The sequence below is a fragment of the Papio anubis genome, chromosome 5 (genome assembly GCF_008728515.1).
Source record: "Papio anubis isolate 15944 chromosome 5, Panubis1.0, whole genome shotgun sequence".
Taxonomy (NCBI): domain Eukaryota; kingdom Metazoa; phylum Chordata; class Mammalia; order Primates; family Cercopithecidae; genus Papio; species Papio anubis.
This window is the reverse complement of record NC_044980.1, coordinates 32,623,363-32,632,531: the sequence shown is the minus strand read 5'-3', so window position 1 is coordinate 32,632,531 and position 9,169 is coordinate 32,623,363. Positions and strand designations below refer to the sequence as shown.

Sequence of the window (9,169 nt, the reverse complement as noted above, 5' to 3'; positions counted from 1 at the left end):
GCCCTGTAGAGCAGCATGGCTGGGCTTGCATTCATGGGGGATCTTTCTGTTAGGGAGGTTAGCAATTCTGTGACCAGAGAACAAATAACACTAAAGCTGTAAATACCTTAAATTTCTCTGACTTCCACAGACAAGATATTTTGGAACAATGTACCTTCAAGAACTTACAATCCCAATGAAAAGATAAGTAAAAAACTAACTGTAAAAGAGGTTCTCAGTGTGAATTAAGAATCCTTAGGTGAACAGTTTATATATATAATAGTATATAAATTTATATATATAAATAAAATAGTAAAATACTAAGTAATAATACATAACAAAATAATAAAATGATAATCACTAATATTTCTTGAACACCTAATATATTAGTCCATTCTCACACTGCTATAAAGTATACTACCTGAGACTGGGTAAATATAAAGGAAAGAGGTTTAATTGACTCACAGTTCTGCAGGCTTAACAGGAAGCATGGCTAGGAGGATTCAGGAAACTTATGATCATGGCAGAAGGCAAAAGGGAAGCAGGCACCTTCTTTACAAGGTGACAGGAGGGAGTGTGTATGAGAATGAAGAAGTGCCACACTTTAAAACCATCAGACCTCATGAGTACTCACTCACTGTCATGAAAACTGTATGAAGGAAACTGCCCCCATGATCCAATCACCAACCACCTGGTCTCTCCCCTGACACATGGGAATTATTTATACAAGTCTAGATGAGATTTGGGTGAGGGCACAGAGCCTAACTGTATCACCTATCATATGCCAGGCTGTACCAAGTACTTTAATAGACTGTTTCATCATTGTTCAAGGTAGGTCCTAATACAATCTCTATTTTCAGAGGAGAAAACTGCATAGATGTCTTCTTTAGAGAAGTGTCTGTTCATATCCTTTGCCCACTTTTTGATGGCGTTGCTTTTTTCTTGTAAATTTGTTTGAATTCTTTGTAGATTCTGGATATTAGCCCTTTGTCAGATGGGTAGATTGCAAAAATTTTCTCCCATTCTGGAGGTTGCCTGTTCACTCTGATGGTAGTTTCTTTTGCTGTGCAGAAGCTCTTAGTTTAGTTTGATCCCATTTGTCTATTTTGGCTTTTGTTGCCATTGCTTTTGATGTTTAGTCATGAAGTCCTTGCCCTTGACTATGTTGTGAATATTATTGCCTAGGTATTCTTCTAGGCTTTTATGGTTTTAGGTTTACAATTTAAGTCTTTAATCCATCTTGAATTAATTTTTGTATAAGGTGTAAGGAAGGGATTCAGTCTCAGCTTTCTGCATATGGCTAACCAGTTTTCCCAGCACCATTTATTGAACAGAGAATCCTTTCCCCATTTCTTGTTTTTGTCAGGTTTATCAAAGATCAGATGGTTGTAGATGTGTGGTGTTTTTTTCTGAGGCCTCTCTTCTGTTCCATTGGTCTGTATACCTGTTTTGGTACCAGTACCATGCTGTTTGGTTACTGTAGCCTTGTAGTATAGTTTGAAGTCAAGTAGAATGATACCTCCAACTTTGTTCTTTTTGCTTAAGATTGTCTTGACAATGTGGGCTCCTTTTTGGTTCCAAGTGAACTTTAAAGTAGTTTTTTCCAATTCTGTGAAGAAAGTCATTGGTAGCTTGATGGAAATGGCATTGAATCTATAAATTACTCTGGGCAGTATGGGCATTTTCATGATATTGATTCTTCCTATCCACGAACATGGAATATTCTTGCATTTGTTTGTGTCCTCTTTCATTTCATTGAGCAGTGGTTTGTAGTTCTCCTTGAAGAGGTCTTTCACATCTCTTGTAAGTTGGATCCTAGCTATTTTATTCTCTTTGCAGCGATTGTGAATGAGAGTTCACTTGTAATTTGGCTCTCTGTTTGCCTATTAATGGTGTATAGGAATGCTTGTGATTTTTGCACATTGATTTTGTATCCTGAGACTTTGCTGAAGTTGCTTATCAGCTTAAGGAGATTTTGGGCTGAGACGATGGGGTTTTCTAAATATACAATCATGTTATCTGCAAACAGGGACAGTTTGGCTTCCTCATTTCTTAATTGGATACCCTTTATTTCTTTCTTTTGCCTGATTGCCCTGGCAAGAACTTCCGACACTATACTGAATAGGAGTGGTGAGAGAAGGCATCCCTGTCTTGTCCCAGTTTTCAAAGGGAGTGCTTCCAGTTTTTGCCCGCTCAGTATGATATTGGCTGTGGGTTTGTCATAAATAGCTCTTATTGTTTTGGCTACATTCCATACCTAGTTTATTGAGAGTTTTTAACATGAAGGGCTGTTGAATTTTGTCGAAGACCTTTTCTGCGTCTATTGAGATAATCATGTGGTTTTTGCTGTTGGTTTTGTTTGTGCGATGGATTACATTTATTGATTTTCCTATGTTGAACCAGCCTTGTATCCCTGGGATGAAGCCAAATTGATCATGGTGGATAAGTTTTTTGGTGTGCTGCTGGATTCGGTTTGCCAGTATTTTATTGAGGATTTTTGCATCGATATTCATCAGGGGTATTGGTCTAAAATTCTTTATGTGTGTGTGTGTGTCTCTGCCAGGCTTTGGTATCAGGATGATGTTGGCTTCATAAAATGAGTTACAAAGGATTTTCTCTTTTTCTACTGATGGAAATAGTTTCAGGAGGAATGATAGCAGCTCCTCTTTGTACCTCTGGTAGAATTCAGCTGTGAATCCATCTGGTCCTGGACTTTTTTTGGTTGGTAGGCTATTAAGTATTGCCTCAATTTCAGAGCCTGTTATTGGTCTATTGAGAGATTCAACTTCTTCCTGGTTTAGTCTTGGGAGGGTGTATGTGTCCAGGAATTTATCCATTTCTTCTAGATTTTCTAGTTTATTTGCGTAGAGATGTTTAGAGTATTCTCTGATGGTAGTTTGTATTTCTGTGGGATTGGTGGTGATATCCCCTTTATCATTTTTTATTGCATCTACTTAATACTTCTCTCTTTTCTTCTTTATTAGTCTTGCTAGCGGTCTAGCAATTTTGCTGATCTTTTCAAAGTACCCACTCCTGGATTCATTGATATTTTGAAGGTTTTTTTGTGTCTCTATTTCTTTCAGTTCTGCTCTGATCTTCGTTATTTCTTGCCTTCTGCTAGCTTTAGAATTTGTTTGCTCTTGCTTCTCTAGTCCTTTTAATTGTGAGGTTAGGGTGTCAATTTTAGATCTTTCCTGCTTTGTCTTGTGGGCATTTAGTGCTATAAATTTCCCTCTACACATTGCTTTAAATGTGTCCCAGAGATTCTGGTGCATTGTATCTTTATTCTAATTGGTTTCAAAGCACATCTTTATTTCTGCCTTCATTTCGTTATTTATCCAGTAGTCATTCAGGAGCAAGTTGTTCAGTTTCCATGTAGTTGTGCAGTTTTGAGTGAGTTTCTTAATCCTGAATTCTAATTTGATTGCACTGTGGTCTGAGAGACAGTTTGTTGTGATTTCTGTTCTTTGACATTTGCTGAGGAGTGCTTTACTTCCAATTATGTGGTCAGTTTTAGAATAAGTGAGATGTAGTGCTGAGGAGAATGTATCTTCTGTTGATTTGGCGTGGAGAGTTCTGTAGATGTCTATTAGGTCTGTTTGTTGCAGAACTCAGCTCAGTACCTGGATATCCTTGTTAACCTTCTGTCTCATTCATCTGTCTAATATTGACAGTAGGTGTTAAAGTCTCCCGTTATTATTCTGTGGAAGTCTAAGTCTCTTTGTAGGTCTCTAAGGACTTGCTTTATGAATCTGGGTCCTCCTGTATTGGGTGCATATATATTTAGGATAGTTAACTCTTCTTGTTGAATTGATCCCTTTACCATTATGTAATGGCTTTCTTTGTCTCTTTTGATCTTTGTTGGTTTAAAGTCTGTTTTATCAGAGACTAGGATTGCAACCCCTGTTTTTTTTTTTGTTTTCCTTTTGCTTGGTAGATCTTCCTTCATCCCTTCACTTTGAGCCTATGTGTGTCTCTGCATGTGAGATGAGTCTCCTAAATATAGCACAGTTTTAATTGTGATGTTAAGGTGTCAATTTTAGATCTTTCCTGCTTTCTCTTGTGGGCGTTTAGTGCTATAAATTTCCCTCTACACACTGCTTTAAATGTGTCCCAGAGATTCTGGTACATTGTATCTTTATTCTAATTGGTTTCAAAGCACACTGATGGGTCTTGACTCTTTATCCTTTTACATGGCTGGAAAAGAAGCAAGGCAGGGGAAGGTGCCACACACTTTCATTACTTACATTTATAAAAAATAAAAAACAGAGTAAAAATGATAATGAACTGTATCTCATTAAAATAATAATTATTATTTGGTGAACTAATTGAAAAAAATTCTCATCTTATTAAAAGACGTGTGTCCAATAAAATTTTACTTTTTATGTTCAGTTTAATTATTCATTAAACTTTGTAATATATATGTTGTTTGGAACAATTGTATATTACCATTAATTTCAATGGCTACATCAATCTAGAAGAAATTATATGGATAAGAGGATTATGGATACAAGCAATTAAAAATAAATTCATATTTCAAATAACACATATGTTAGTTGCAGAGCGTATTATAGGGTGATTAAAATAGCATAAATATATATTTATTTTGGCAAATTATGTGAGGGGCATTCTTTTTGATGCCTAAAAAAAGCAACGATGTAGCATGTATGTTAAATGTTCATTTATGTTTTTTTAAATAGTTGCATATCAAGTTGCTAGGGTATTTAACTTTCATTGGGCAAATTTATAAAAAGATGCAGCAGTTTTGCTTTTAAATGTTGTTATTTACAATACACCGGAAACATCACCCTTTGCAATTACTTAAATTTATGATGAAAAACTTTAGAGGACATTTACAAAGTATGTGAATGGATACTTAGCTTTCGATCTTTTGGTGAGTAAGCAAACCAAAAGTGGGAAGGTCATTGTTACAGAGAAAATGAAAAGTGCAATTTGGATAAGGTTGATGCTTTACTTACTGCAGGTAGCAAAGAGTAGTTGGGGAGAAGGATTAGCATACGTAATTTGCAGTACAACAGAAGTACCATAGAGGGGCGCTGGAAGACTGAGGGACAGAGAGGTACTTGACTGACCCAGCTGGAAGGGAAGTGGATCTTGGGTCAAGCACGGATAAAACAAAATGGCGACGGTTCGTCAAAGATGTTCAGCTGCACAAGGATATGTTTGGATTCGTGACAAGGAATTGGTTTGGGGCAACAGATTTCCAGCGAGTCGGAACGGGAAGCTGTCCCAAGCACAGTTGGTGAGTTGGAGTGAGTGCCGATGGAGAGCAACCATGATGATTTCACTTGGGAGATGCTATAAGTCCATTCTGACAACTCATGTTTGACTCATGCAAAGCAGTCTGTGTCTTACGCATAGAAGTGAGAGCACCTCAGGATTTCCCATGCCACTTAGGAAGAGGAATGCAGTGTTGGTTGAAAATGAATAATGGGTGTGCTTACTGAAGACACCCAGGATCTCTTGGTGATTGTAATGATGCCTGTGTAAGCAAAAATTTACTTTCCAAAGGCAATCAGTATTTGGTTAAATCAACTACTGAACTTTTTAGAAAGAGTACTTTGTATTTCAGAGTCTCCTGGGTTTCTGGAAAGTAGAAGCTATCGTCCGTGAAAGTAGCAATTTAGGAGAATTCCTCCAGGATTTCACAAATGATGGTGCTGCAGAGACGATTTTCCGTCTTGACCATTCAGGTCAAGTTGCAATTGTATACTACCAGCTTGTTTATTGGATTTGAGGCAGATCTGGCTAGTCAAATGCAAATTTAAAAACATCTCCAAGACAAAAATAACTGTTTAGACTCTCAATCATTTCACATTATCTAAACCCTGATTTCTACTCCACCTTCTTCCTTTCCTTCAGAAGCACAAGTGTTCATATCACTAATTTCTATTTTGTAAATATTCCAGTTTTCCCAGCAGCTACTCTTGCCTGTAGAGGAAAATCTAATTTTTTTTAATCTGGCATTTAGGGACCTTCACAGTTTACCTCAATCTATATTTCTTATTTTATTTTTATGGTGTCCTTATGTGGAGTCTCAGCACAGTCCATCTGCTTCTCTGCCATCTGAATATGACTTCAGGATATAGCATGTGCCAGATTGAGATACAAAAGATGATTGGTGATCACTTTTAATAGGGCAATCAAGGAAGTTTTCAGAAAGAGATGACGTTTGAACTGGTTCCTGATTTGTTGGATTTCAAGGTATGGGTTTAGAGTGAAATACTGAGTTATTGGTGAGAACTTAGATGTGGCCCAGCTTTTTAGGAAATTTATTCCAATAAAAGTCACCAGGAAGCCAGGGACTATTTGTTTTGGTCTTTTCTTATTATATTCCATGCCGGTCAGGTAAAAGTGCCTCCATTAAATGTGTACTTAGGTGTCTTTCAACACATAGAGTTGTGAAGTAGGAACTTCCTGAAATTTGATCCATTAGTAGTCGGAATTTGATACAGGGGCACTTCTGTCTAGTATACTGTTCATGTTGTATTATAATCAGAGAATGACTACATTACTATATCTTTCACCTGGAGCATTTTCACACAGGAGTTATCCAGACATCTCTTAGGCAAAGTGGTGATTCAGATTTTTTTTTTTTTTTTTGAGACAGAGTCTCACTCTGTTGCCCAGGCTGGAGTACAGTGGCGTGATCTTGGCTCACTGCAACCTCTGCCTCCCAGATTCAAGCTATTCTAGTGCCTCAGTCATCCCAGTAACTGGGATTACAGTCATGCACCACCATGCCTGGCTAATTTTTGTATTTTTAGTGGAGATGGAGTTTCGCCATGTTGGCCAGGCTGGTCTCAAACTCGTGGCCTCAAGTGATTCACCTGCCACGGCCTCCTAAAGTCATGATTCATATTTTTATTGTCAATCTGGGATTCAGAAAAAAAAATCTTTAATCAAGAATCTGAGCATATAGATCCTAGACCGAGCAGTGCTACTTAATGCTAATAAAAACAACAAAAACCTTCCCCACCCTGGTTTTCCCACCTGTGAATTTATATAGTAATAATTTTTCTTATTTTTAGGTGTACAGTGGAAATTAAATGTTAATATAGGCAAACATTTTTCCAAGATATAAAAAAGCCTTAAAATGCAAAGGATCAAATTCCGAGCCTTTTGTTCTCTGTGAAGGTACAATTAAGAAAAATGAAAAAATATAAGTATGCAAATATGTGAGACGGTACAGGTGAAGTTCAGGACAGTCAGGACTTTGTTTTGCATTATATGTTCAGTTCACTTTCCCGACATATAGAGAGTATGTGAACAGTGCAAGTGTATCTGTCACATATGTCTGTCACATACTGACATTGTTCACATACTCACTATATATTGGTAAAGTGAAGGGATGAATGATTGACCGGAGGCATTTAGGAGCCTTCTGCTAGCTGGCTTACCTGGCTGCCAAAGCTCTATATCTAGGTGACCGGCTGAGTGAAGTCTCCAAACTGTGTGTATTTTAAGGATATCTTGCTTCCACCTGCTTTTCTCCCTGTTTTGATAATACTAACAGTTAATGTTGCTTGAAGACCAAATATGTGCTACTTCTTTACATAAACCATTGGTAATCCCCACAACCCTGAAAAAGTGTTTATTCCTATTTTAAATATCAGGAACTTATTCTCAGAGAGGCTAAATAACTTACTAAAAATGGTATAGCTAATGTATCTGTTTGGATGTGTTAGATTATGCTGTAATAATAAACAATCTCTAAATCTCAGTGTGACGGTTAATACTGGGTGTCAACTTGATTGGATTGAAGGATGCGAAGTATTGATCTTGGGTGTGTCTGTGAGGGTGTTGTCAAAGGAAATTAACATTTGAGTCAGTGGGCTGGGAAAGGCAGACCGACCCTTAATCTGGTTGGGTACCATCTAATCGCCTGCCAGCTCGGCTAGAATATAAAGCAGGCAGAAAAATGTAAAAAGATGAGACTGGCCTAGCCTCCCAGGCTACATCTTTCTCCCATGCTGGATACTTCCTGCCCTAGAATATCGGACTCCAAGCTCTTTAGTTTTGGGACTCAGACTGACTCTCCTTCCTCCTCAGCTTGTAGATGGCCTATTGTGGGACCTTGTGATCGTGTGGGTTAATGTTTAATAAACTACCTTTCTAAATAGATCTATGCTGTTAGTTCTGTCCCTCTAAGAGAACCCTAATACATTAAGTAACTTAAAATATAATGGTTTATTTTTTGTTTGTAATACATATTCACCAGGAATCAGCAGGACGGCCCTGCTTATTATACTTAGAGATCCAGGCTGCAGAGCAGCAACCATCACAAATACTCCTACACCAGAGGGAAAAGCATCTCTGGAGAGTGTCATACCAGCCACAAATGCGCTTTACTTAAAAGTGACATCCATCCCTTCTTTTCATCATACTTTGACTAGGATTAGTCATATGACACCACCTATCCACAGGTGGGCCAGGAGATATAGCTCTGCCATGTGTCTGGAGGATAGAGCCAGACATTTTGGAGGTGATGCAAATGACTACCAGGGCAAGTAAGTCAAAGACATGGTTTCTGAATCCAAAAGTATTTTACTCCAAAGCCAGGTTTATTTCACAAAACCATGTGGCTTTACTCAACTTGCCTAGAGTTCTGGGTCTGGGGAATATCCTTTTGACTTTCTGTTGCTTTTCAGTGAGGATTGTCTCCACCCTAAATTTTCATAGGCTGAGAATAACCCTTCCCTCTCAATTGTCGTACCAGAAAGTATGACCCCTTTGGCCTAAGGCAGATGAGGGCTTGAAAATCAGACTCTGGTGGGATATGGTACTTGTCCCTGTTCCTGCTATCTTCTGCCTCTGTATCTATGCACAAGTAGCATCAAACCACTTTCTGCTATTCCAGTCCCAGAGGTGCTAGAGTGACTTCTAGTACCAGAGCAGCTGGAGTGACCTAACAATTGGCTAGGTACATCCTGACCTATAGAAGATGTGTCCTGGGCCAAAAGCAGGACTTTTTCCTGCAAACTTGAATGGAGCTGATGACAGTGACCTGTCAACAGTGCTGTGACTGTAGTTTAGGGTCATTCACATTTCTCTCTTTATAGGAAGCCCATGGTAGGAGTTTAGAGTAGGCTGTCCAGCAAACAGCCCTGAATCAGAAGTCAGGAGCTTTGAAATCAGTCCTGGCTCTGTCATCACTAGCTATGTGACC

General features: G+C 38.3%; 1 protein-coding gene across 1 annotated transcript in view; it reads left to right on the top strand.

Annotated features, from left to right (window-relative positions):
- Positions 1–4,079: 4,079 nt before the first annotated feature.
- Positions 4,080–9,169, top strand: part of LOC110743440 — a 167,289-nt gene continuing 162,199 nt past the window's right edge. The window contains exon 1 of the mRNA XM_021939268.2: positions 4,080–5,242. The gene's annotated coding sequence lies outside the window, so the exon portion shown is untranslated. The remainder of the gene's footprint in view (positions 5,243–9,169) is intronic.